The 27258-nt window shown below is 52.7% G+C and overlaps 1 protein-coding gene across 3 annotated transcripts in view; it reads left to right on the forward strand.

The window, feature by feature from the left end:
* Positions 1 to 674: 674 nt before the first annotated feature.
* The window catches only part of ST3GAL2 (ST3 beta-galactoside alpha-2,3-sialyltransferase 2), a 61672-nt gene continuing 35088 nt past the window's right edge, over positions 675 to 27258 (forward strand). For all 3 annotated transcript variants that reach the window (XM_065536716.2, XM_005592520.5, XM_005592522.5), the window contains exon 1: positions 675 to 890. The gene's annotated coding sequence lies outside the window, so the exon portion shown is untranslated. The remainder of the gene's footprint in view (positions 891 to 27258) is intronic.

Here is a 27258-nt window from a genome sequence, read left to right on the forward strand (position 1 = left end):
GCATCTAAGACAGAGCCTGCAATGGGAGATGCCCCCGTGGATGAGGAAACAACAGACACTCTGCCCCCTTTTCCTCTCTTCCCGGGTGGGGAACACAAAGTCCAGCGAGGCCAAACCCCCGCCTGCACCGCTGATGGGGTCTCTCTCCCCTTGGGCCAGGGCGCAGCATCCCCACCGCAGCTTGGGCTTTCAGAGCCTGGGCGTGAAGCCAAGCTGGCCTCAGGTCGCGGCTCTTTGAAAGCGCGAGTGGGAACAGTGCCCTCCGGCCGGGCTCGTCCGCAGCTGGCCACAGCAGCATCTGACAGGCGTCCTCAGCTAGTGTGCACCTCCCTGGAAACCCAGGTATCCCACCCGCCTCGGGGCCGTCTGCTCCAGCCGCCCGAGCCTGGCCTTCTGAGAATGAAGACTTCCCATCCCCCTCCTTCTCCCCTCCTGCGGGGCGGACCCCCGAGCCCTAGCGAAACTACAAAGCCCACAATCCCTGGGGAGCGCGCGCTGTCTTCTGGGAGATGTAGTCCTGGACGCGGGGCGTCCCCGGCGGCCCAGAGCCGCCTAGACTCCATATCCCAGCATGCCGGCGCGCGTGCGGGGGGCGGAGGGAGGGAGAAACGGGGAGGATGTGAATGGGGTGGGGGCAGTCGCCCCTGTCCCCCACCCTTCCCTTCAAGCCGGGCAGGGGTGGGGGGAGGGGCCGGGCTGAGGCGGCGGCGGCGGCGCTCGGGTAGGGCTGGGCCAGGCAAGGGCGGGACTAGCCCACGGCGGGCGGACAAGAGAGCCGCGAGCTAACGGGTCCGGACGCCGGCGGCGGCAGCGGCGACGGCTTTCTGCGCCGGCGGAGGCGGCGGCAGGAGCGGCGAGTATGGCCCGCGCAGCGCCGGGCGCTGACTGAGGTGCGCGGGCGGGATGAGGGCGGGCGGGATGCGGAGCGCCCCGGGCCCCCAGCTGCCCAGACCTCCCATGCGCGGGCAGCTGGCGCGGCCCAGCGACCCAGACCGGCCCGGTCCAGCCCCGCAACTTCCCCCGGGCCGGGGCACCGGGCTCCCTCGTGTAGGCGGGGGTCCGCGCGCGTTGGCCTCATTCCGGATCCCCGCCTTCTGCTCTGCAAGTCCAGCCGCTCCCAGCCTCCCAGGGCTCCCGCTCCGCTCCTTTGCCGGTAGCCCCCAGCCCCAGCCCTCGGAAGAGCTCCCTGCCGTGGTCCCGACTTCATTCCACTCCCTAGTTCGTACCCCTAACCCCTGGCTCTCCCGGCCTCTGCTCCACCTGGGAGACCCCGGCCCCACTCTTGGCCGGAGCCTGTCTGCCCCATCAGCACCTCTCTCCTCTCTCCCCTGTGATCTTTCCCCTACCTGGCACTGCCCCCTAACCACCCTCAGTGGCCCAGTTCTCACGGCTCGACCTTCCTACTTTGGGGAAACTGAAGCACGTAAGCCAGAAACTTGGCCAGTGCTCCAGTCCCGTGGAGGCTGGCCTGAACCCCGTCTCTCCTCTCTCCTATTCCTTCTCTGCCTGGGAATGGAAGTCATTTCTTCGCCCCAGTCATTACCCTGTGACTGGACCAAACTTCCACCCCCTGCTACAGCTCTGGGCTGAGCTCACTTGATCTCCCCTTAGCTTCCTGTCACTCCTGTTGGCCTTCCCTACTTCGCATAGCCCATTCCGGGCCCCCTCTGCCTGTAGAGGAGTCACCACCCATTGCTTGCTTGCTCAAGTTAGCCTTTCGAGTTATCTTTTGCCAACTGCATCCACCTCCCGTCTCCCATCTCCCATCTTGCCTCTTGCTTTACAGCTGCGTAAAGGAGCGGAGGACTGAGTCAAAAGTGGTGTTGGAGAAAGGGGCTAGAGAGGTGCTGGGGGCAGGCAGGGACGTGAGGCCTCTCTTCAGTCAAAGCCTCCAGGGGGGTACACGCACTCTGGGGGCCTCTGGCCAGTAACTCACACTCCTGCCTCGTCTTTGGGACGAATGTTTGGAAGCTCGTTGGCCACCCCTTCCTTGCCCGGTGGGCTCTGAAGCGTCTCTGAGGTGGAAGGTATCCCTGGTTTTTAGAGAGAGGGTGGCATAAGAGGAGTCTGGGAGACCACACCCCTCAGCTTCATCTTGCTTCTGCTGCTAACTTTGGAGGGGTTGCCCTTTCAGGGAGGGATGCCTGCTGGCTGCCCTGATCTCTCTGTGGAGGAAGGCACAGAGTATGTGGGCGGTGATCTCAAGTTTTGTCGTGGTGCTCAGTATTTAGAGGGAACGAGGGCTCAGAAAGGTGGCACAGATTTGCCTGTATTATTCAGTTTTTTGTTTTGTCCTCTTCAGATTTTTTTTTTTTGCGGGGGCGGGGGGGGCGGAGGAGGATGGTCATCCATTCTACCCCAGTCCCCAGTTTCCACTGGGATGGGTGGAGGAAGGGAGGGACGGGAGGCTCCAGGAGTTCTGTGGGGTCCTGAAGGAGCAATTTTGATTTGAACCAGATGGTTCACTGCTTCAGCAACCCCCTTCCCAGCCCTCCCCCTTGGCTGTGAATTGGATGCTTTTAACCTTGTAACTTGAGAATGGAGGAAGGGAGGCCAGGGGGCCAACTGTCTGTGTGGGTGTTTATGTCTGCCTCTGCACCCTTGCCTGCAAGCCTGGCAGGGGCCTGTGGGAGTGACCACGCATGGGAGTGCATTGTTGTGATGTGCTGTGGCACGCTGATGGCTCCTGGGAACTTTTGGAGTGCAAATCCCAGATAAAGCCAAGCTTCTAAGAGCAACTGGCTATTGCCTCAGGAGAGCATTTCTACTCCAGCCAAGCCTCAGGGTAAGGACCACTCTTCTTGAGAAGGCACCTGAGATTAAGGAGTCTGCAATACCAGGATTGGGGATTTGGGGAGGCTTGATTTTTCCATGTCTATTCTTGGCAAAAGAAGACCTGAGGGGTAGGGTCTGGGGAGAGGGATGGGAAATGGATTCTTTTGCATTGTTCTGTACCACATCCTGCCTTATTTTGGCGGTATTTGTGTACTTCATTTTGGCTGTCATTAGACTGTGGATGCTCTTCAAATGTGTCCTCATTTTCTGAAATACCACCACCTGGTTTGGTCCTCAGCACATAGTGGGTGTTCAGTAAGTGAATTACAGCAGAAGGTCTCATGGTTACAAGTTTAGGGAAGGATTCTTCACCCTTGACTGAGAGTCAGAGTCCCCTGGAGAGCTGGTTAAGGCACAGATTGTGTGTGGGGGGGGACTCCAGAGTTTTATGGTTTAATCTGGGTGGAGCCTATATTTTGCATCTCTCTCCAGCTCCCTAAGCTAACACTTTGAGAACCACTGGTTTGGGGCCATCACAATTGCTTGAGAGATTAATCCAAGCAGATGTAAAGTCTTTTTTTTTTTTTTTTTGAGATGGAGTCTCACTCTGTTGCCTAGACTGGAGTGCAGTGGCACGATCTCGGCTCACTGCAGCTTCCGCCTCCAGGGTTCAAGCGATTCTCTTGTCTCAGCCTGGTTGGCCACCCCTTCCTGGGGTGACAGGAACCTAGGATTACAGGCATATGCCAGGACACCTGGCTACTTTTGTATTTTTAGTAGAGACAGGGTTTCACCATGTTTGCTAGGCTGGTTTTGAACTCTTGACCTCAGGTGATAGGTGATCCCCCCCGCCTTGGCCTCCCAAAGTGCTGGGATTACAGGCATGAGCCACCACTCCTGGCCAGAGGTAAAGTCTTTTTTTTTTTTTTTTTGAGACAGAGTCTTGCTCTGTCGCCCAGGCTGGAATGCAGTGGCATGATCTCAACTCACTGCAACCTCCGCCTCCCAGGTTCAAGCGATTCTCCTACCTCAGCCTCCCCAGTAGCTGGGATTACAGGTATCTGCCACCATGCCCGGCTAATTTTTGTATTTTTAGTAGAGATGGGGTTTCTCCATGTTGGCCAGGCTGGTCTTGAACTCCTGACCTCAGGTACCCCCCCGCCTCGGCCTCCCAAAGTGTTGGGATTAGAGGTGTGAACTGCTACACCCAGCTCAATGTAGTCTTTTTTTTTTTTTTTTTTGAAACGGAGTTTCCCTCTTGTTGCCCAGGCTGGACTGCAATGGCATGATCTCTGCCTCCCAGGTTCAAGCTATTCTCCTGTCTCAGCCTCTGGAGTAGCTGGGATTACAGGCATGCACCACCATGCCCGGCTAATTTTTGTATTTTTAAATTTTTTTTTTTATTTTTTGAGATGGAATTTTGTTCTTATTGCCCAGGCTGGAATGCAATGGCACGATGTCAGGTTACTGCAACCTCCACCTCCCGGGTTCAAGTGAGTCTCCTGCCTCAGCCTCCCAAGTAGCTGGGATTACAGGCAGGTACCACCACGCCCATCTAATTTTTTTGTATTTTTAGTAGAGACAGAGTTTCTCCATGTTGGTCAGGCTGGTCCCAAACTCCTGACCTCAGGTGATCTGCCCGCTGTGGCCTCCCAAACTGCTGGGATTACAGGCATGCGCCACTGTGCCCGGACAGCTAGATGTAAAGTCTTAAGAGGGACTTTCTTCCACCTTACTTCCCCACCAGGCTATTCTGGCAGCTGTACTGGTTTGACTTTTCTTTCATTCTGATGCTGCCTAGGATTGGTAATGATTGGAAGGACACTGCCCCACGGTTTTTTGAAGGAATGCCTCACAACCAAGCAGGAAATTTAGGAGCCGTGGCTTTGGAAAAGGGTAACTGTGTGGACATAGTGAAGCAAATTGCTGCACAGGGCCCTTGTCTGGCCTGTGCCTGTTTCCCCAACCAAATGGGTTGGGGTGCCTGCCAAGTAAAGTCCTGCCATGGCTGCACACTAGACAGGGTGCCTGGGAGTCTTTGAAATTTAGAAAAGCAGGAGGCATCACTTACATTGTGCTTTGCAGAGCATTTTCCAGCTGTTGTTTTATAGGTCAGTGGAACATTTATAAGGCAGATACAGACTTAGGTAGGGTTACTGAGGAACAGAGAGATACACTGTGGGTCACACAGCGGCCCTGGGACTCCTGATTCCAACGCCAACGGAGTGGCTGCTGAACCAGTTGCTGCTAATAGCTTGAATCATGGCTGCTGTTCATTGAGTGTTTGCTGCCAGCCAGGCATGGTGCTAGGTGCTCTCTGGTGTTAGTGAATCCTCACAGCAACACTGCAAGGCTGGCATTGTTGCCGCTGCTTTGTAGATGATGAACTGAGACTTACAGAACTTATCAGTCATGCCCAAACAGACAGCAGGAGGATCTGGGATTGAAACTCATGTCTTTCTGCCGCACAGCCCCTGCTCTTAGTTCCTGCTCCTTGTTGTGCTCAACAAACCTTAATTGTCCTTTGGGGTCGTCTGCCCCCAAAAATCTGAATTTTGTTTGTTTGTTTTTGAGACGGAGTCTCATTCTGTTGCTAGGCTGGAATGCAGTGGTGTGATCTCGGCTCACTGCAACTTCCGACTCCTGGGTTCAAGTGACTCTCGTGCCTCAGACTCCCAAGTAGCTGGGATTACAGGTACGCACCACCACACCCAGCTAATTTTTGTATTGTTACTGGAGACAGGGTTTTACCATGTTGGCCAGGCTGGTCTCGAACTCCTGACCTCGTGATCTGCCCACCTCAGCCTCCCAAACTGCTGGGATTACAGGTGTGAGCCACTATGCCTGGCCAAGTCTGAGTTTTTTTGAGCCGAGAACTTTGCTGAGTGTTGTGGAGGAGACAGTAATGTCCAAGTTGCTGTCCCCTGGGAGGGGGATAAGACAAGTCCACCAGTAGATCTACAGGGGAAGTGGCCAGTTAAAGGAGGTCTAAGTCATCCCCATAGGGGGTTCAGAAAAGGCATTTGGGATGGGCCTCTAAGGGTAGGTTTCCAGGCAGTGCCTGTGGGCTGGAGGGGTGTGCAGGCCAACAGGTACAAAGACAGGCTATTACAAGGCACATTTAGGGAGATGTCCCTTTTGTCTAGAGCATAGGGGATTTATTTAGAAAGTAGTAAGGAATCCTGTTTGGTTGCAACCAGAAACTTGGCTGCCTTTGGCAGGAAAGCACTTCCTTGGAAAGCTGTGGGAACTATAAAATCAGAGTGACGACTCAGGACCCAGGTCCCCTCCAGGGTCTTGGAGTGGGTACAGCAGGGACCAAAGGCCAGTCTCTTCAGGGAACCACTGTTGCCAGGATGCATCTGCTCCAGCTGTGCTCAGTCATTTTGTCACCACTTGGGATTCATATCCGAGGGAGGAAATGTCTGGTTGGCCCAACCTGGGCCGTGTTCCCTTGTTCTCTTCCTTGGCCAGTGAAGGGCTGGTGGCATGTTGGGCAGTTCCCTCGCAACCCTGCATCCAAAAGCAAAAGTCTCCAGAAGGAGAGAAAATAGACACTGCAAAAAATCAGTCCAGACAGGTGCTGGATAAGGACTTGAACTGACAGGTGGTGACACAGGGGGCTTTAGTCTGACTAGTTTCTGAGCAGACTGAGGGCAAACTGACAGCACAGTATGGCTGGGTCATAAGGGGACAGGGAGAGGAGGGAGGGAGGAGATGGAGAAGTAGATAGAGTCCAGGGGAGATATCATGCAGAACTTGGCAATAGAAGCGGAAAAGTGGGAACAGTCTAGAGAGCTTGCGAAAGTAGCTGTCTTCGGAGCAGACACTTGATGGGCTGGGGCTTGTAGTTTCAGTGCCTGATGATGAGAGCTGGTTCCTTTACTGAAATAGGGCAGTCAGGAGGAGGAAGAGTTGAGGAGAAGGTGATGTGGACTTGCTTTGGAGGAGCTGTGTGCTTATGCTGACCACACAACTGGAATCCTGTTGAGCTGCCTGAGGTTGGGGGCCTTGCCCTGTGGCCGTGGGGCCCCTGAGCCCCAGAGGCTCTCTCGGTGCTGGACGCAGCTGGGGCTGTCTGCCAGCTGGGTGCTTTTGCATCTCTTCTGTTTCCACATGCAGCCAGGGATGGGCTTCTCCTCCTTCCCCTTCTGTCCTTTCAGTTCCCATGTCCCAGCTTCCCTCTCACACACCTGAGCCCTTACCAACTAAAGGACCTGGCCCTGCTTTCTGAAACTGAGTTTTCCTTCCTCTCTGCTCAGAGTGCTTGTTAATGGTAAGTCCTCATCAGCTATTAGGGTAGACATCTCCAAGTGACATGTCACAAGGAGGGGGTCTGAACTTTACCTGCTATCTGGGGGAAATCAGGCTTTTTCCTCCAGTTATGCCATGCTCATCAGGGACCCCTGCCTATGTCCCTAACCAGCCATTTTAGAGTACTTCTTGTTGCTATTTATAAATTATTGTTGTAGTTATAACACATCGTCAAGCTTCCATGTTGCCATTGCGGACCTTGTGGGGTTCCAGGGCACAGGCCGGGCTTTGGGCAATCCTAGCTTTCCAGCTGAGCCCTGGCGGTTTCCTGCTGCAGAAATGGGTGGGAGGGGGGGAGCAGAGTTGTCTTGGGTGGAGGCAGGAGGAGCTATGCTGAAGGGTGCCTTATCCCTGCGGATTCTTAGAGCAGGTCATCTTCCTGGAGTGAAGAGGACTTGCCTTCAATTCAAATATATGTGCTGTTTTACCCTCTATTAATGCAGCGGATATTACTGTGTAGAATAAGGTGAATAAGGGCCAAGGTAAATCTAGAGGGAAAAAATGTAATCTTTTAAAATTTTGCCAATCATGCTAAATGGGGCTCTGTTATCCAGGCTGGAATGCAGTGGTGCTGTCATAGCTCACTGCAGCCTTGAACTCTTGGGGCTCAAGTGGTCCTTCCACCTCGGCTTCCTGAGTAGCTGCAACTGCAGGTGTACACTGTTTTGTGCCCAGCTAAGTTTTTTAATTTTTTTTTTTTTAAGACAGAGTCTTGCTCTGTTGCCCAGGCTGGAGTGCAGTGGCACCATCTCGCCTCACTGCAAGCTCCACCTCCCGGGTTCACACCATTCTCCTGCCTCAGCCTCCCGAGTAGCTGGGACTACAGGCGCCCGCCACTACGCCCAGCTAATTTTCTTTTCTTTTCTTTTTTTTTTTTTTGAGAAGGAGTCTCACTCTGTCACCCAGGCTGGAGTGCAGTGGCCGGATCTCAGCTCACTGCAAGCTCCGCCTCCCGGGTTTGCGCCATTCTCCTGCCTCAGCCTCCCGAGTAGCTGGGACTACAGACGCCCGCCACCTCACCTGGCTAGTTTTTTTGTATTTTTTAGTAGAGACCGGGTTTCACCGTATTAGCCAGGATGGTCTCGATCTCCTGACCTCGTGATCTGCCCGTCTCGGCCTCCCAAAGTGCTGGGATTACAGGCTTGAGCCACCGTGCCCGGCCTAATTTTCTTGTATTTTTAGTAGAGACGGGGTTTCACTGTGTTATACAGGATGTTCTTGATCTCTTGACCTCGTGATCTGCCCACCTCAGCCTCCCTAAGTGCTGGGATTACAGGCGTGAGCCACCACGCCTGGCCAGTTTTTTTTTTTTTTAAGAGATGGAAGTTTTGCTGTGTTTCCCAGGCTGGTCTTGAACTCCTGGCTTCAAGTGATCCTCCCACCTGGCTAAATTTTATTTGCAAGATGGTGATAATTAACACAACACACATAGTTCTGGTATCAGATTTTGAAAACAACTCAGCTTTTTCTTTCGGATGCTATTAGTTTCCAGGTGAATGGGCCCGTCCTCCTGGGAGGTGGCATTGTGGGGCTCAGGGGCAGAGAGGGGACCTTGAGGTGTTGAGGCATGACCCAAGTACCTGCTCTGCTTTCTCTCTTGACTGAGCAGTCCTAGCCCTGTGGGCAGGCAGCAACCCCCAGCCTCAGCAGGTCAGCAGCCTTTGGAGGGAGAAAATTGGCAATAAATGTTAATAGCTAATTGGTCTACAGGGAACTACTTTGGTGTGGAAAAATGAACAAGTTATTTATTTGTGTGGCTAAAGGGAACTTAGAGGGATTAGGGCTGACAGTGAAGAGGGGAAGGTGAGGAGAGGCACAGGTCAGGGGATTGCCCTGCCCTGTCACCCCCTTCTCTCCACCCCCTGCTGCCTCCTTCACGCCCCCTCCTTCCTGTCTTCTTCACAGGCTTCTTTGAGTTTGCAAGGGACCTTAGTAGAATGTGGAATCTCCCCTGCCCTGTAAGTCAGGTTTCCCCAACCTTTGTTCCTACCCAAGTTCAGTTAAACACAAAGCACCAGCGATTTGATGCAGGCAGTGAATTGGAACCTGAGTTTCAGGGGGAAGTAAAAGTTTCTGTGGGCCTGTGTGGAGTCTGTAGGCTACACAAGAAAAGGTGGCAGCAACCAAAGGGAATGAGGCTGTGTGGGAAAGTAAAGGGGGAGGAGAGAACCCCGGCCTCCTCGGTTCCCATCTCTCTTGGGTGCTCTAGGGAGCAATGTGAGTCCCGGGTTCGGGTTGCCAGACCACAAGGGAGTTTCTGGGGCCTGGCCCTCTCTCTGTTCCTTCCTGTCCCAGAGGGCTTAGTATTTCCCTGGATTGAGGCCTGTTTAGTGTTTGGCTGTTTCCTGGGGCCTCCAGCGTGGCTCAGAGATCCCAGGTCCGTGGGTAGGAGGAGATGGTGAGGAGAGAAATGGGCACCCCGTTCATGCTCCCCTCGTGAAGGGGACCAACATTGGCACTTGCTTACACTGGAAGAGGCTGTGGCATGGGAAGCAGGTCAATGGTTTTCGTCAAGGAGGTGCAGCCCAAGATCACAGTGGTGGCTGTTTGATGAAAGATTTTCCTCAGTGCCTGAAAAGCGATTTACTCTTGTCCTTAAAGCAGCAGTGGGCAGACTTTTAGAATGAGTGTGAGTTTTAATCTCAAGTGGCAGTGCCCAGCTGTCTGCATTCCTCAGTCCCTTCAGACCTGGCTCAGGTATTTTGGAGGGCATGGTCTTCCACCCATGCTGCCAGTCCTGGCAGTTCCTGCCCAACCTGCATCCCTGGCCATACCCTCCCACTCATGCTGTGCGGACAGAGTGAGGCCTGCTGGCCCTCTGTTGGCAGCGCAGAGGCCCAGGTGGAGGCCTGGGCTGGCCGAGGGCCCAAGAGCCTCAGGGCAGGTCTGTTTGGCTGTCCTCAAGGGAAAGCAGCTTGTTATTCTCAGGGGGCATGAGGGAGCAGCTGATTTTCACAGTCCAGGGCTTGGTCTGGTTGGAAGCATACAGGATTCTTGCTGCCTTAGCTACCCACAGGGTTTTGGTGCTGTGTGACCCAGGGCAAGTCATTGCCCCTCTCTAAGCCTGGGAGGCCGAGGCGGGCGAATCACCTGAGGTCAGGAATTCAAGCCCAGCCTGGCCAATACGGCAAAATCCCATCTCTACTAACAAGACAAAAAATTAGCCGGGGCCAGGCGCGGTGGCTCAAGCCTGTAATCCCAGCACTTTGGGAGGCCGAGGTGGGTGGATCACGAGGTCAGGAGTTGGAGACCATCCTGGCTAACACGGTGAAACCCCGTCTCTACTAAAAAAAATACAAAAAACTAGCCGGGCGAGGTGGCGGGCGCCTGTAGTCCCAGCTACTCGGGAGGCTGAGGCAGGAGAAAGGCGTGAACTCGGGAGGCGGAGCTTGCAGTGAGCCAAGATCCGGCCACTGCACTCCAGCCTGGGCGGCAGAGCGAGACTCCGTCTCAAAAAAAAAAAAAAAAAAAAAAAAAAAAAATTAGCCGGGTGTGGTGGAGGGCTCCTGTAATCTCAGCTACTGGGGAGGCTGAGGCTGGAGAATCACTTGAACCTGGGAGGCGGAGGTTGCAGTGAGATCACACCATTTCACTCGAGCCTGGGTAACAAGAGCGAAACCCTGCCTCAAAAAGAAAAAAAAAAAAAAAAAGAATTTAAAGCCCTGCTCAGAGATTCACTCTTAAGCCATCTGGTCAACCTGACAGAAGCCTGCCACAGCCCGAGTGGGGAGGTAGTACTGGGGGCCCAGGAGGTCATCATGAGGGCCAGATGTCTGTGGGAATTGGCTTGAACTTTCTCCTAACCTGTTTGGATGCGTTAAACAGCAACCTGCTCTGGCATCTGCCTGGAGAACTCAGGCTCCTGCAGCTGAGGGGACTGTGCTTGGTTCCCCTGCGTCCAGTAGTTCCTCACCCCCACTTCCAACTCCTGCTCTGTCCTGGATTCAGGCAGAAAACTCCATCGGGTCTCTTTCCTCCCTTCTTACTCTGGCCACCATTTAGGTCCTGGGGTGACTGTTAATAGGATTCCCATTTTTTTATTTGCCAAGTTCTCCCCCACCCTTTTATGTCCTGTGCTCTGCTCTAGCCAGGCTTTTTCCCAAAGCCAGGGTGGGAGGTGGAATCACAGACATCCTGGGAGGCGCTGGGTCAGCCTCACAGCCACGTGGCAGATATGTGAGGAGTTGAGAACCCGCTTGGAAGGGGCGGGGTAGGATCTCATTATAGAGAAGAGGAGGAAGGTAGTGAGGAAAAGGCCATACATACCAAGATACAAAGGCCTGAACTGAGAAGGCTGGGGACATTTGGGGACCTTGAGGAGTCCAGTTTGAGCAGAGCATAAGGTTTCCTGGATCGTATCCAAGAGGGAGGGGTAGGATAGAGGGGTCTGGGGAGAGATGGGCCCCAAGCCGCACCCTAGCAGGGAGGAAGGGGCAGGCTTTCCGGCAGCCTCTGGCTGTCCTGGGCTGGTCACAAAGAATTGTGCTTACAGGAAGTGTGGGAGGGGTTGTTAATGGCAGTTTGTTCACAGGCTGCTGAAGCTGCCAAAGGTCAGTCTGATAAGAGGGAAGAGATAGACTCCTTGAGTTTTGTAATGCCAGATAGCTGCCTTCTCTTAGCTGGCCCCACAGATACTGACAGTTGATTTTGGTGCTGCTGCCGCTCTGTCACCTCCTCCTGAAATACACAACCCCTGGCTTCGGCCCAGCTGGGTTTCCCCTGCCTGGCCACCAGCTCCCTTTCCCATCTGCGGTCAGCTGTGCACTGGGGGAGGGGACAAACCTGGCAAGACTGAGCTCATTCTGAGCCTGACTCAGGAGTTTGAAGCCTCCCCAGGAGTGGCGCCAGGGCTGTGGATGGAGCAGTGACTTCCAGACCCTTTCCGTTCCATTTTGGTCTCAGGGTTATCCTGCAGCCCAGCCAGCCAGACCTGGGCCCTTTGGGGAGTTCTGCCTTTACCCCAGAGCATTGGGAGGTCTGGCTTTTGTGCTGAGAGGAATTAGAGATGGGGATCTGATGAGATTTGCTTATGTGAAGACCACTTTGGCTTCCCTATGAAGAAGGAGTTGAAGGGGGTCTGTTTAGTAGATCTGGGGCTTAAGTGGTTAGGAGGCTGCTGTAGGTGAAGAATGACATTTCCTTGGATGGAGTGATGGTTGTAGACAGAGCAAGAAATAGAAAGATCTGAGAGACATTTCAGTGGTAAAAATTAGTTGAAATTTGTAATAGATTGGCTGTGAGAGATTGAGGAAGGAGGGCTCACATATGACTCTTATGGTTCAGAGTTAGATGGAAGGGGGTTCCTTTCCCAGAAATTGGCAATACAGAAAGAAGACTGGGTTTGGCTGGGCGCGGTGGCTCACACCTGTAATCCCAGCACTTTGGGAGCCCGAGGCGAGCGGATCACGAGGTCAGGAGATCGAGACCAGCCTGGCTAACATGGTGAAACCCTGTCTCTACTAAAAATACAAAAATTAGCCAGGCGTGGTGGCGGGCGCCTGTAGTCCCAGCTACTCAGGAGGCTGAGGCAGGAAAATTGCTTGAACCTGGGAGGTGGAGCTTGCAGTGAGCCGAGATCACGCCACTGCACTCCAGCCTGGGCAACAAAGCGAGATTCCATCTCAAAAAAAAAAAAAAAAGAAGACTGGGTTTGAGGGGCTTGGATTATGCATGAGTTTCGTTTGGAGCAGGTTGAGTTTGAGATACTTTTGGGATACCTCTAAGGTGTATCGTCTAAAAGACAGCATCTAGAAATTAGTGGGATAGATGGGTCTGGTGTTTAGGGGCGTGACTGGCACCATTTGAAAAGCCAGAGATGGTCAGGTATGGTGGCTTGCATCTGTAATCTCAGCACTTTGGGATGCTGAAGTAAGAGGATTGCCTAAACCCAGGAGTTCGAGACCAGCCTGGGAAACATAGGGAGACCACGTCGGTACAAAATATTTTATAAAGTAGCTGGGAATGGTGTACATACCAGTGGTCCCCTCAGGAGGCTGACGTGGGAGGATTACTGGAGCCTGGGAGGTCAATCCTGCAGTGAACTATTTTTGCACCACTGCACTCCAGCCTGGGCCACAGAGCGAGACCCTTTCTCAAAAAAAAAAATAATAATAGGCTGGGCGCAGTGGCTCACGCCTGTAATCCCAGCACTTTGGGAGGCCGAGACGGGCGGATCATGAGGTCAGGAGATGGAGATCATCCTGGCTAACACAGTGAAACCCCGTCTCTACTAAAAAAATACAAAAAACTAGCCAGGCATGGTGGCGGGCGCCTGTAGTCCCAGCTACTCGGGAGGCTGAGGCAGGAGAATGGCGTAAACCCGGGAGGCGGAGCTTGCAGTGAGCTGAGATCCGGCCACTGCACTCCAGCCTGGGCGACAGAGCGAGACTCCGTCTCAAAAAATAAAATAAAATAAAATAAATAAAATAAAATAAAATAAAATAAAATCCAGAGATAATTCTTGAGGTTGAAAAACACTTTTGGTTCAGGCGCGGTGACTCATGCCTGTAATCCCAGCACTTTGGGAGGCTGAAGTGGGTGGATCACCTGAGGTCAGGAGTTCAAGACCAGCCTGACCAACATGGAGAAACCTCGTCTCTACTAAAAATACAAAATTAATCTGGGTGGTGGTGCATGCCTGTAATCCCAGCTACTCAGGAGGCTCAGGCAGGAGAATTGCTTGAACCCAGGAGGCAGAGGTTGTGGTGAGCCAAGATTGTACCATTGCACTCCAGTCTGGGCAACAAGAGTGAAACTCCGTCTCAAAAAAAAGAAAGAAAAAACACTTTTGAGGGCTGGGTGCGGTGGCTCACACCTGTAGTCCCCACACTTTGGGAGGCTGAGGCAGGTGGATTGACTGAGGTCAAGAGTTCAAGACCAGCCTGGCCAACCTGGTGAAACCCCATGTCTACTAAAAATATAAAGAATTAGCCAGATATGGTGGCACGCACCTGTAGTCCCAGCTACTTGGGAGCCTGAGGCAGGAGAATTGCTTGAACCCGGGAGGCGGAGGTTGCAGTAAGTGGAGATTACGCCATTGCACTCCAGCCTGGGTGACAGAGTGAGATTCAGTCTCAAAAAAAAAAAAAAAAAAAAAAGGCCGGGTGCAGTGGCTCAAGCTTGTAATCCCAGCACTTTGGGAGGCCGAGATGGGTGGATCACGAGGTCAGGAGATCGAGACCATCCTGGCTAACACGGTGAAACCCCTCTCTACTAAAAAATACAAAAAACTAGCTAGGCGAGGTGGCAGGCGCCTGTAGTCCCAGCTACTCGGGAGGCTGAGGCAGAAGAATGGCGTAAACCCAGGAGGCGGAGCTTGCAGTGAGCTGAGATCTGGCCACTGCACTCCAGCCCGGGCGACAGAGTGAGACTCCATCTCAAAAAAAAAAAAAAAAAAAAAAAAGGCTTTGGCCCCCATAGTGCATTACAAGATGAGAAATGAAATGTAGGATCCTAACTTCCTGTTACGTTCTGAATGGTGTACGTTCTGTACGTGCCCTGCCGAGTAAGTAGCTTTATAAAGTTCTTGGCCAGGCATGGTGGCTCACACCTGTAATCCCAGCACTCTGGGAGGCTGAGACAGGCAGATCACCTGAGGTCAGGAGTTCAAGACCAGCCTGACCAACATGGAGAAACCCCGTTTCTACTAAAAATACAAAATTAGCTGGTCATGGTGGTGCATGCCTGTAATCCCAGCTACTCAGGAGGCTGAGGCAGGAGAATTGCTTTAACCCGGGAGGTGGAGGTTGCAGTGAGCCGAGATTGCGCCACTGCACTCCAGCCTGGGCAACAAGAGCAAAACTCTGTCTCAAAAATAAATAAATAAGAAAAATGGGCCGGGCGCGGTGGCTCAAGCCTGTAATCCCAGCACTTTGGGAGGCCGAGACGGGTGGATCACGAGGTCAGGAGATCGAGACCATCCTGGATAACACGGTGAAACCCCGTCTCTACTAAGAAATACAAAAAACTAGCCGGGCGAGGTGGCGGGCGCCTGTAGTCCCAGCTACTCGGGAGGCTGAGGCAGGAGAATGGCGTGAACCTGGGAGGCGGAGCTTGCAGTGAGCTGAGATCCGGCCACTGCACTCCAGCCTGGGCTACAGAGCGAGACTCCGTCTCAAAAAAAAAAAAGAAAAATGATAGAAAATAAAATAAAGTTCTTGCAAATGAAATGGAAAATGGTTGCACATGGTGTAAGATTGTATCATTTGGACTTCTTTAATTACACTGGCCAAAAATTCAATTTGAAGTGCCCTTTGATGTAAGGGAAACCTTTGAGTCAGGTGCCTGTGGGTATGACTGGCCACACGCAGGGAAAATAATGCCGCTCTTGGTTCCCACGTGATGGAAGGTGTCTGCTCGTGGCACAGGCCTCTTTCCTCTCGGCATCTCTTCTCAAGATGCCTTCTGGAGTCCTGGGTTCACTCTGATGTGGAGCCTGTGTCCAAACTCGAACCAGGCACTGTGGCTGGGTGCATTGGTGCCCTGATTGGCCAAGCCTGGGTTACAGGGCACAGAGATGGCAGCTGGGGAGAGATGATTCCCCAAAGACCTGTTGTTCATGATAAAGATGTCTTTCATTGAGCTGGGCACGGTGATGCATGCCTGTAGTCCCCACTGCTTGGGAAGCTGAGGTGGAGGAATTGCTTGAGCCCAAAAGTTCAAATACAGCCTGGTCAACATAAAAAAGATGTGATAGGCCAGGCGCAGCAGCTCACGTCTGTAATTCCAGCACTTTAGGAGGCCGAGGTGGACGGATCACCTGAGTTCAGGAGTTCAAGATCAGCCTGGTCACCATGGTGAAACCCTGTCTCATAAAGATACAGAAATTAGCTGGGTGTGGTGATGTGCGCCTGTAGTTCCAGCTTCTCAGGAGGCTGAGGCAGGAGAATTGCTTGAACCCAGGAGGCAGAGGTTTCAGTGAGCTGAGATCGTGCCACTGCACTCCATCCTGGGTGACAGAGTGAGACTCTGTCTCAGGAAAAAAAAAAAAAAGTGATATATTGAAGTAGTGGTAGGTACCATTTTGACCCATGGAGACCATGCTTTGCTGTAGTTCTATTGCCATTTATTAATTTACCTTGTTAAAAGTTGAATGTTAGAATGTAAAATGGAACTTAAAATTGTTAAGTCATAGCTGGGCATGGTGGTTCACGCCTGTAATCCCAGCACTTTGGGAGGCTGAGGCAAGCAGATCACCTGAGGTTGGGAGTTCGAGACCAGCCTGACCAACATGGAGAAACTCTGTTTCTACTAAAAATACAAAAAAAAAAAAAAAAATTAGCTGGGCATCATGGCACATGCCTGTGATCCCAGCTACTCAGAAGGCTGAGGCAGGAGAATCGCTTGAACCCAGGAGGTGGAGGTTGTGGTGAGCCGAGATCGCGCCATTGCACTTCAGCTTGGGCAGCAAGAGCCAAACTTCATCTCCAAAAAAAAAAAAAATCACTGAGTCATTCCATTTGCAGATCAGGAAGTGGAAGTTGAGAAATTTGCCCAAGGTCTCCAAACCAGGAGGTAGAAGAACTGAGGCAAGAACCCAGGTTGTCTGAAATGCAGGCAGGAGGCTCTTTCCAGTGTGGAGTACTGACTTTTTGTTTGTTTGTTTTGAGATGGAGTCTTTCTCTGTCACCCAGGTTGTAGTGCAGTAGCTCGGTCTTGGCTCATTGCAGCCTCTGCCTCCCAGGTTCAAGCGATTCTTCTGCCTCAGCCTCCCCAGTAGCAGGGACGACAGGTGTGTGCCACCATTCCCGGCTAATTTTTGTATTTTTAGTACAAATACAAATACAAAAGATGGGATTTCACCACGTTGGCCAGGCTGGATTCAAACTCCTGACCTCAGGTGATCTGCCTGACGCAGCCTCCCAAAGTGCTGGGATTACAGGCATGAGCCACCGCACCCAGCCTAAAGTGTTGATTTTTATGGCAAATGGTCCCTTCCTCCTAATGGCCCGGGGGAGATCTGTGTGTGGCTAGGTCCTGTCTGAGATGGAGACATTCAGTGACATGAGCTTCCTGAATGCCCACCCTCCTGTGCTGTTCCTTGCTGGCACTGGGATGAGGACATGGCTCTGGTGTGGCTGTGCTTTCTGGATTCTGTTGAGAGATTTGGGGTAAGTCGTGCTGCCTCTCTGTCTCCTTTTTGGAAGAGAATGCCCAGGACAGTGGTGCCAGTTTCAGGTACAGAAAGACAAAAATAGCGCTCTTTTGGACTCAGTTCTCTGTCTCCTCCAGTTTGTGAGGGGACAGGTATTTGACTCAGCTTGGCAAAGCCAGGAATGGGGTATTGTAGTAAGAGCTCAGCAGTGTGCTCTGGGCTTTGAGTCTCTGACTTAAGAGGAGACCTCAGTTCGGTCTTACACAGGCTTCTTACCTCAGGTGAGTCACTTTGCTGGGGTCTCTGGGCCAGAGGTCAAGGCTGCCCCTATGAGGGCTTTGGGCTCTTTGAGGGTATGGCGTTATGTGTATATTAACAAAATGCTGGTGCGCCTGGGAACTTTGGGGCAGTGCTCACCAGCTCCTGAGTTCTCGGGAGTGAAGTTTGGGACTGGATGCCTCTTTCATTCTGAGCCTCTCCCTCCTGTGTCTTTCCTTTTGCCCTTCAGATGTTTGCTGACAGCCAGTTCTCTCCCGAACTGTCTGCCAGCCCAGACTGACCTGTCTGCCTCTCCTGCTCGGTGCTCAGAGCACCCTGCCTATTTATGCCTGAGGCCGGTTCTAACTGGTCCCCTAATCCCGTCTCACACACACCTGTTCCCTTTGGCTTAGCCGTAGTGTCGCCTCTCGTCCCTGTTTCCTTCCTCTCTGTGAGGCTGAAAGTCAGTGTTACTTGGGGATATAGCACTCCACAGCCTACAGTCATTGCTCATTTAATCTTTGCAGGGAGTGTGTGAGGTTAGTAGGTAGGCATTAGCATGCTCATTTTACAAATGGAGGACCCGAGGCCCAGAGAGGTATGATTTGCCCAAAGACACACAGCTGCTTTGCTATTGAGCACAGCCAGTCCTGGAATCAAAGTCCTCTGGCATTGGTCCATCATTCACTAATGTTAGTGCAGGCTGGGCATGGTGGCTCAGGCCCATCCAGCACTTTCAGAGGCTGAGACAGGAGAGTTGGGGTCAGGAGTTCAAGACCAGCCTGGGCAACATAGCGAGACCCTGGCTTTACAAAAACAAGCAATAACAACAAACAAAATGGTAACTCATAGGTATGAGTTAACCACATGTGGGGTGGGGATGCCCTAGCCTCACAATGGGGAGGCAAGGGCTTGAAAGCAGAGTCAGGCATGGTGTTGTGTGCACCTGTGGTCCCAGCTGCTCAGGAGGCTGAGGCTGAGGCAGGAGGTCAAGACTGCAGTGAGCCATGAACCCACCACTGCACTCCAGCCTGGGCTGGAGTAAGACCTTGTCTCAAAGAGTGGTGGGGTTTGAAAGCAGGCCCTGGGCCCCGCCTCCTCACAGCCCCATTCCCTGATAGCACCATCATGTGGGCGATGCCTGTGTAACCCCAAGCTATATAATAAAGCCAGACAACAAAGACAGCTCCCTGGGGGCCACTGTAATGGACTAAGGTCTGTGTACCCCTCCTTTCCACATCCCCCCAAACTTGACAACAGCAGTGCATGGCACAATGGATGTTGTCTTGGCAGGGAGCTTATAACTCAGCTTAGGCCAGATCCAGGAGGACAGGTCAGTCCTTGAGGAAGGGCAGCAGGGACCGAGGAGGGCCCCTGGCCTCCCCTGCCCTGATTTTTCTCACCGGGAATGAGGCTCAGAGGCAGTGCCAGGGAAAGGCCCACTTTGGGCCTACTCACAGCAGCGATAGTGCCACTTTCCAGAGGTGGTGAACTGATTCCCTAGCAACCAGGGGCCCTGCCTGAGTAGGTCACAGCACGTCGTCGGCTCCTCAGGAAAGAGGAAGACTGCTCAGCTGGAGCTCGGGACACATGAAGGCAGGTGTGTGCTGGGCTCTCAGGGCACTGTCCTCCCCAGCCCACCTCCCAGGGCTGAACCTTAGTGACAGGGAAAAGCAGGGTGTGGGGCAGCGATGCTTCCCAAAGCCACCTGCAGGGTTGGTGCTGGAAGTTACCCGATGGCACTAAGCTGCCCATGGGCTCGCAGTGACCTCTCTTCCTAGCTGAAACTTCCAGGGTCCCTGTTGGACAGGAAGTGTCCAGAGGACACAGCAGCTGAGCAAGGGGCCCACCTCTGGTTCCCTTTGTCTTTTCCTTTGCGTTTCTGTACCTTCACTCTGGAGGGCTAGGCGGGGGGACATGACTTCCTTTTAGTCTTGTGGTCCAAGCATGGATGCAAACACCTTCCTTGAGTTTCTATGAGCATAGCTGCCACAGGCTGACCTTTCCGAAAGACATTACTAAATATAAAAGGAGTACAAAAGAAAGCTAAAGATAGGGTGTGTGAAGAATAAAAACAGCCTGGCTCACAAAGAACAAGTTACTGGTTTGTTTCCAGGGCTTTCGGACCCTGCCCTGTTATTCTCCTTCTAGGAGATAACCACCTCCAAGGCCAGCAGACATCTGCACATCCTTTTGCCAGGCTCTCTGGCCTCCTAGTGCTGGCTTGTCCACTGTCTAGGTTGTGTTCTAGGACCCGTGCCACCAGGAATCCTCTCCAGACTACTGGACCACCTTGTGGTCAGATCTCTGTTCTGCCCTCTTCTCTACCCAGGGCTGCTGGCTGTGGTGGTGGAGGGAGGGATGCCTGTTTCCCTAGGTCTCCCAGGTGATTGGCACCTATGTGACTGGACCTTTTAGGAGTGCAGCATTGTTCCAAGTAGGCCTTGGAATATGACCTACCTCTTGCCATACTGCTCAGGCCAGTTTAGCCCACGAGCTGCCATGCAAAAGGCTTTCTCCAACATCTGATCTTGGCAGAAACTATACAAGTCTCCCCACCTGGTTCTTTCCTCCCACTGGGCCACAAGAATAGAAACTGATAAGAAGTTGGCCTGGTTGATGGAAGTTTTTTGGGTAGGCTGGGGAAAAGATTGTTCTAGGTTTGGAGCGGGGCACAAAAAAAGCCCCACCACATGTCAATGAAGGAAGTAGATAAGATCCTGGCCAAAAAGTTCAGTTTCTAGCCTGTGGTGTCAGCTCTGCGTGCTGCTTAGCATCTGGGCGGGGCCCAGGAGCCAGATGTGACTCCAGGCTGCTGCTTGCTGGCGTGTGCAGTATGCCCATTTCATTCCAGGTGTTCACTTGCAGTCCCAAGAAATCAAAAGAACCACTGCCTCACAGGGAAATGTGGGGATAGGATAGATTAAGAAGGGGGTCAAGACTGGGAGTGGTGACTCACGCCTATAATCCTAGCACTTTGGGAGGCTGAGGCGGGCGGATCACCATAGTTCAAGAGTTTGAGACCAGCCTGGCCAGCATGGCTAAACCCTGTCTCTACTAAAATACAAAAATTAGCCGGGCATAGTGGCGGGCAACTATAATCCTAGCTACTTAGGAGGCTGGGGCAGGAGAATCACTTGAACCCTGGGGGCGGAGGTTGCAGTGAGTCGAGATCATGCCATTTCACTCTAGCTTGGGCGAAAGAGCAAAACTTGGTCTCAAAAAAAAAAAAAAAAAAAAAAAGGAAAGGGGGGTCAATTTGTCAGTTGTGATGTCCCCACCCCACCTAGAACTTAGGAGCCCTTTGGAGGGATTTGCCTGGTACAAAGTAGGCCTCCATACCTGCAGCCTGGACTGTTGCTGTCACCATATTGCCTGGCCCCAGTTTCTCTAGCAGACACCCCACCTTGGTAGCTTGTCTGGGCAGGAGGATGAAAGATTATAGGCAGAGGTCATACCAGCCCGGTGGAGGAGGCGAGGTCTGTGACTGGGGCTGATGATGAGAAAGAACCTTGTTTTCACCTGTACCTTGGAGTGTGACACCAGCACTAGCCAGGCGAGCGAGCTGCTCCGACCTCTGGCTGCCAGGCTGGGACAGGGAAGCCTCTGAGACCCGAGGCTGCTGCACCCCCAGGGCCTCATGTCCCACAAGCTCTCAGCGTTCTCAGGGGCTTAGCTTGTCCTGTGTGTTGGAGCTTCGGGCTGAGTCTGTTTCAGTATGCCAGCCGGGTCACTGTGCCACTGCCCTCTGGTTTGCAGAGGGCCTCTATGCCTATGCAGTGACTCCACAGACCCCGTCTTGCAGCTTTCCTTTCCACTGAAGCAGCCTCTTCCCCTGCTGCCCGGGCCCCTGTCTTGCGGGTTCGCAGTGCTGGTGGTTGGATTGTGACCTCTCTCCTGGTATTCTCTCCCCTGTTCTCACATCCCTCACAGGATCTGGGGATAGATGGTGGATTTTTAAGTCCAGTCTTTCAACTCTGGGCCACAAAGACTGTGGCCTGGAGGTTCCAGAGCATATCTCCTCTTTCCCTTGGTATGCATGGGCGGGACTTGGAGGCACCCTAGCTTAGCCCCTTGCCATCAGCCCCTGCTGGGGTCTAGCAGGCCTGAGCCTTTTCCAGGGTGGTCAGCCTGCCGGAGCTTACAGTAGAGGGAGGGTAGGAACCAGACCAGAGTCCCTTGCCATGTTCCAGCCTTGATGTTGACATCCAAGAGTTGGGAGAGGGGGAGGGAATGCCCTGCCCTCCCTGCCACTTTGTGTGAGTCGCCCTGGCTGGGCTCTTTAGGAGAGCGTTTGTGTCCCTGCCCTGGAGTCTCCTCTTCCTGCTGTGTGCACTTGCTCTGGGTTGTTCCAGGAAGCCTCTGGTGTGGGGGGCTCTGTTGCCACCAGCTGATTTCCTGCCCCAGGTGCGTGGGTAGGGGAGGAGAGGGTTGAAGGTTACCTGGAGAAATCGCTCGCTTTGCTTCCCTTTCACCCCACTTCTGGAGAGGACAGCAGAGTGCACAGAGGTTCTCTTCTAACCCTCTCACACCCAACCTGGTCCTCCACAACCAGGCTAGAGCGTGTCTGTGTATCTGGGGAAGCCAGGGCTTGGGGAGGAGTGGACTGATCCGTGTTTTGTGAAGGTCAAGGAAGGCCCACTTTGATGAGGGTGAGTTTGGCAGGGAGCGTGGTCCTGCTCGCCGAGGCGGGCTGTAAGTGGAGGGACTGCGTCTGCCTTTTCCTCCTTGAAGCCCCAGCTCTGCCCTCAGCAGTAGTGCCCTGCTGGTGCTTAGTATTCCTGTCACTAGCTCTGCCTCCTTAGAGAGGGGAAAGTCTCCAGTTGGGACCCTGGGATGCCAGTCTCTGAGGTCAGCTGCCCTTGATAACTTTGGAAGGGGCAGCCCTCCTGGAGGAAGGATAGCTGTCAAAGCCAAGGAGCCCTGACTTTGTGGTAGGCTGGAGGGCTTGCAGGAAGTCCTCAAAACAGGAGCTCCACTGCTGTGCTCCTTGACAGAGCAGGAAGCTGGCCTGATTGTTTCCTGAGAGGACCCACCAGACCGTAGGAAAAAGGGCTTGGCTAAGGGGTCAGTGAGGGTTGTTCCCAGTCTGGCTGCCACTGCCTGGTGTCGATCAATAACTGTTGGCAGAACACACACATCTTGTTTTTCTCTTGTGATTCAAAGCATACTCCAGACATGCAGATGAGCGCAGAAGGAAAGAGGACCCTGACAGCTCCTCAGTGGCTCCTTATTATACATCCGCGGTGTGACCAAGATCAGAATCATAAGCAGTGATGAGCAGCCAAGCTACCTGGCATTCTGAATCCTGTCTTGAAAGGAAATCAGAGCAGACCGTCAGCACTTTAGTCCCTTCACCCTGGGAGATATGTGGTCCAGTTTATTGGCCCCTTGGAGGCCATCAGAGGGCAGGGTTGGGAGATGAACTTCTAACACTCCCTCCGCACCCCCAGCCATACCATGCCACCCCACATTCTCCAGACCCTCTCTGGCTTCCCCTGGGCTACCGTTTATTCATCCCACTTCCTACTTCCTCCAGAAGTCTCCCCTGGAGACTTGGGTTCCTCTTCCTGTCTCCTACCTTCAGGGTCTTCCACTCTTTTTCTGTCTCTGTTAATGTCTGAGGCTTTTGGCTCTGCAGAGAAACTCCTTATTATAATAACTTTGTATTCTAGAATCTTGTTCCTGGCTTGTGGCTCTCTGGCCTGAAGACTCAGGAAGCTGTTTAGAACGAGCTCAGGTCAGGCCTCTGCTCTGCAGGGTGTGCTAAAGTGGGGGCTGGGGAAGGGGTCACGGCCATGTTCCATAGGATGGACGTGCACCCTCCTCTGCTGGGTGTAGGGGCGAGGATCAACCAAGGTAGAGCTGGCCCTGAAACCGCAACCTTCCTGGAGGCTGGTGCCTGCTGGGAGTGGGGCCCCAGGGAGGAGAGTTCCTGTGGGAAGCGGGGGCTGGGAAGGTGGAGCAGGGCTGGGGTGCTGTGGAGCCAGAGTGAGGGCTGTGCAGGAGGGGTTTGTGCCTTGTGATGCCATGGGGCTCCTGCAGAGCTGTGGCCCTCAGTCTGCCCAACCCAGGACGATAGCCATGGAGGTAGAGCTTTATGTGTGCCTTTATGTAATCCTCATGGAACCACTTCTAGATGGGCGCTATTCCCATTGCATAGATCAGGACCATGAGAGAAGTTACATGGTCAATAGCTGACAAGTGGCAAACCCACAATGTGATTCCAAGTTTTTCTAGGCACTTTGTTCATCTCGAGATGCTTTGAGCCGAGGTGAACGGGTGAGCGATCTGGAAAGCCCCAGCTGGGAGAACTGCAGCCTGCGGTGCTGAGGGGAGTGAGCTGCAGGAGTTCCAGGTCAGCAGCTGTGGCGGATGTCTGTTGCTGGGCCCTTAACAGCAGCACGCTCCCACTGTCCCTGCTGTGGTCCAGGCAGCTGCTTCAGCTTTACACGCACACCCCTTTCCCACAGGCTCGGATTTGCTCGATCTGGTTTGTACCTGAGGCCTCATGTTTCTGGGTGGTCCGAGAGAAGTTAGGGAAAGCTCTCACTTGTAGAATGTCAGAGATGGAAAAGTGGGGGCAGAATATAATTATCACTTTAATACGCATACTTATGTAATTCATAATAATGGTTTCAAAGCATTTTTTTATAACCATCATTTCTTTTGATTTTTATAGCCCTGGGCTTATGTAGAGAGATGATACACTCAGTTGGGCAAACATTTATCGATGCCTCCTATATGGAGGACAGTGGTAGGTGCTGCAGTGGTACGCAGATGAGAAATTAAATAGCATTGTCTCTGTACCCTGAGAGTTCTTAGGGTTTATAAGTGAGAGACACATACATGTCTTTTTAGTTTCAGTGTAGAATCTTAATAAATGTGGGCCAGATTTGGCTTGGGATCCAAATTAGTTTGTTAGCCTTAGAGAGTAGGGTCTGATAAGAGATGAGGCTGGGGAGGAGAACCAGGTTTGGGCATCTCTGAATGCTATTTATGTTAAGGATCTTGACCTTGGCTGCATGAATAAGGGCACCCCATCTCATGCTTTTGAAATACATTAGCAGCTGAAAGAAATAGGTGAAACTGGAAATCACAGTGGTGGTCAGCAGTAACCAACGCGGAGATCATTGAGGAGGAAGAGAGTGGAGGTAGGATTGCTTCCTTTTGATTGTTAAAGAATCTTGGAAGCTGGGCACGTTGGCTCACTCCTGTAATCACAGCACTTTGGGAGGCTGAGGTGGGTGGATCACTTGAGGTCAGGAATTTGAGACCAGCCTCGGCAACATGGTGAAACCCCATCTCTACTAAAAATACAAAAATTAGCCGGGCGTGGTGGTGTGCACCTGTAGTCCCAGCTACTCAGGAGGCTGAGGCAGGAGAATCGCTTGAACCAGGGAGGCAGAGGTTATGGTGAGCCGAGATCCCAAGATCGTGCCACTGCACTCCAGGCTGGGTGACTGAGTGAGACTCCATCTCAAAAAAAAAAAAAAAAAAATTATTGGAAGCTGGACACGGTGGCTCAACGCCTATAATCCCAGCACTTTGGGAGGCCGAGGTGGGTGGATCACTTGAAGTCAGGAATTTGAGACCAGCCTAGCCAACATGGTGAAACCCCATCTCTACTAGAAATAGAAAAATTAGCCAGGTGTGGTGGCACATGCCTCTAGTGCCAGCTACTCAGGAGGCTGAGGCAGGAGAATCGCTTGAACCTGGGAGACAGAGGTTACAGTGGGTTGAGATCACACCACTGCAGTCCAGTCTCGATAGAGGGAGAGCCCATCTCAAAAAAAAAAGAAAGAAAGAACCTTGGAGCCTGGGCAATAAAGCAAGACCCCATCTCTACAAAAATAAAATAATCAGCTAGGTGTGGGGACATGTGCCTCCCAGCTACTTGGGGGGCTGCAGCAGGAGGATCACTCGAGCCATGGAGTTTGAGGTTGCAATGAGCCATCATCACATCACTGCGCTTCAGTCTGGGGGAGAGAGCGAGACCCTGTCTCTAATGAAAAGAAACAAAATAGCCTTTCTTCTTGGCCAGACAAGGTGGCTCATGCCTGTAATCCCAGCACTTTGGGAGGCCTAGGCAGGTGGATCACCTGAGGTCAGTGTAAGGTTAGCCGAGAGACAGGACGAGAAAGCGGGGGGGCGAGAGAGAGGGCAAGAGAGGCCGGGCGCGGTGGCTCAAGCCTGTAATCCCAGCACTTTGGGAGGCCGAGGCGGGCGGATCACGAGGTCAGGAGATCAAGACCATCCTGGCTAACACAGTGAAACCCAGTCTCTACTAAAAAAAATACAAAAAACTAGCCGGGCGCGGTGGCGGGCGCCTGTAGTCCCAGCTACTCGGGAGGCTGAGGCAGGAGAATGGCGTAAACCCGTGAGGCGGAGCTTGCAGTGAGCCGAGATCCGGCCACCGCACTCAAACCTGGGCGACAAAGTGAGACTCCGTCTCAAAAACAAAAAAAAAAAAAAAAAAAAAAAGAGAGGACAAGAGAGAGGACGAGAGAGAGAGGACAAGAGAGGACGTGAGAGAGAGAGAGAGAGAGAGAGACCCAAGGTCAGGTGAGTAAGTTTATTAACCTGCCGGGCTGCTCCACCACAGTCAGAGGAGACAGCCCTGAGCTTACAAAATGAGGGGTTTATATGGGGGAGAGAGACCCTGGGGTTGTTTGTCAGTTAACTTTACCACATATCATCTCGTGACTGGCTTACAATATATTATCTTGTGAAAACAGGAATTTACTGGCCGGGCGCGGTGGCTCAAGCCTGTAATCCCAGCACTTTGGGAGGCCGAGACGGGCGGATCACAAGGTCAGGAGATCGAGACCATCCTGGCTAACACGGCGAAACCCCGTCTCTACTAAAAACACAAAAAATTAGCCGGGCGAGGTGGCGGCGCCTGTGTTCCCAGCTACTCGGGAGGCTGAGGCAGGAGAATGGCGGGAACCCGGGAGGCGGAGCTTGCAGTGAGCTGAGATCTGGCCACTGCACTCCAGCCTGGGCGACAGAGCGAGACTCCGTCTCAAAAAAAAAAAAAAAAAAAAAGAAAAAAGAAAACAGGAATTTACAAGAGGGCATAACTTAGGTTTATCCATGTTTCTCATGACCTTCCCCATGCCGCCCAGAGGGCTGTAATCTAGTAAGTTTGGTGACCTTGCTGTGGCGCCTAGATAAGGGTTCAGGAATGCAGCTGCAGAGTATTCAGGGTAACTGTCAGCTGCATTGTGTCAGAGGGCTCCTGGGGCAGCTTGTCCCTAACAGTCAGGAGTTTGAAACCAGCCTGGCCAACATGGCGAAATCCTGTCTCTGCTAAAAATAGAAAAATTGGCCGGGTGCGATGGCTCATGCCTGTAATCCCAGTACTTTGGGAGGCAAAGGCAGGCGGATCACGAGGTCAGGAGATCGAGACCGTCCTGGCTAACACAGTGAAACCCTGTCTCTTCTAAAAAATAAAAAAATTAGCCGGGCGTGGTAGCCGGCACCTGTAGTCCCAGCTACTTGGGAGGCTGAGGCAGGAGAATGGTGTGAACCCGGGAGGCGGAGCTTGCAGTGAGCTGAGATCACACTACTGCCTGGATGACAGAGTGAGATTCCATCTCAAAAATAAACAAACAGAAACTTGACCTGGAAATTAAAAATAACCTGCTTGGCTGCTTGGTAACAGTCTAGACTAGAATTTGGCTCCTGAATTAATTGTTCTGATTTTCAGTGGAACTTCAGGCTGGGCCTGTGTTGGCAAACTGGGGACTTAGTCAGATGGGCCTTCCATTGGGGTGTTTATATGGCCAGTGTGCAGTTTTCACTAGTCAGGTGAA

The sequence above is a fragment of the Macaca fascicularis genome, chromosome 20 (genome assembly GCF_037993035.2).
Source record: "Macaca fascicularis isolate 582-1 chromosome 20, T2T-MFA8v1.1".
Classification (NCBI taxonomy): domain Eukaryota; kingdom Metazoa; phylum Chordata; class Mammalia; order Primates; family Cercopithecidae; genus Macaca; species Macaca fascicularis.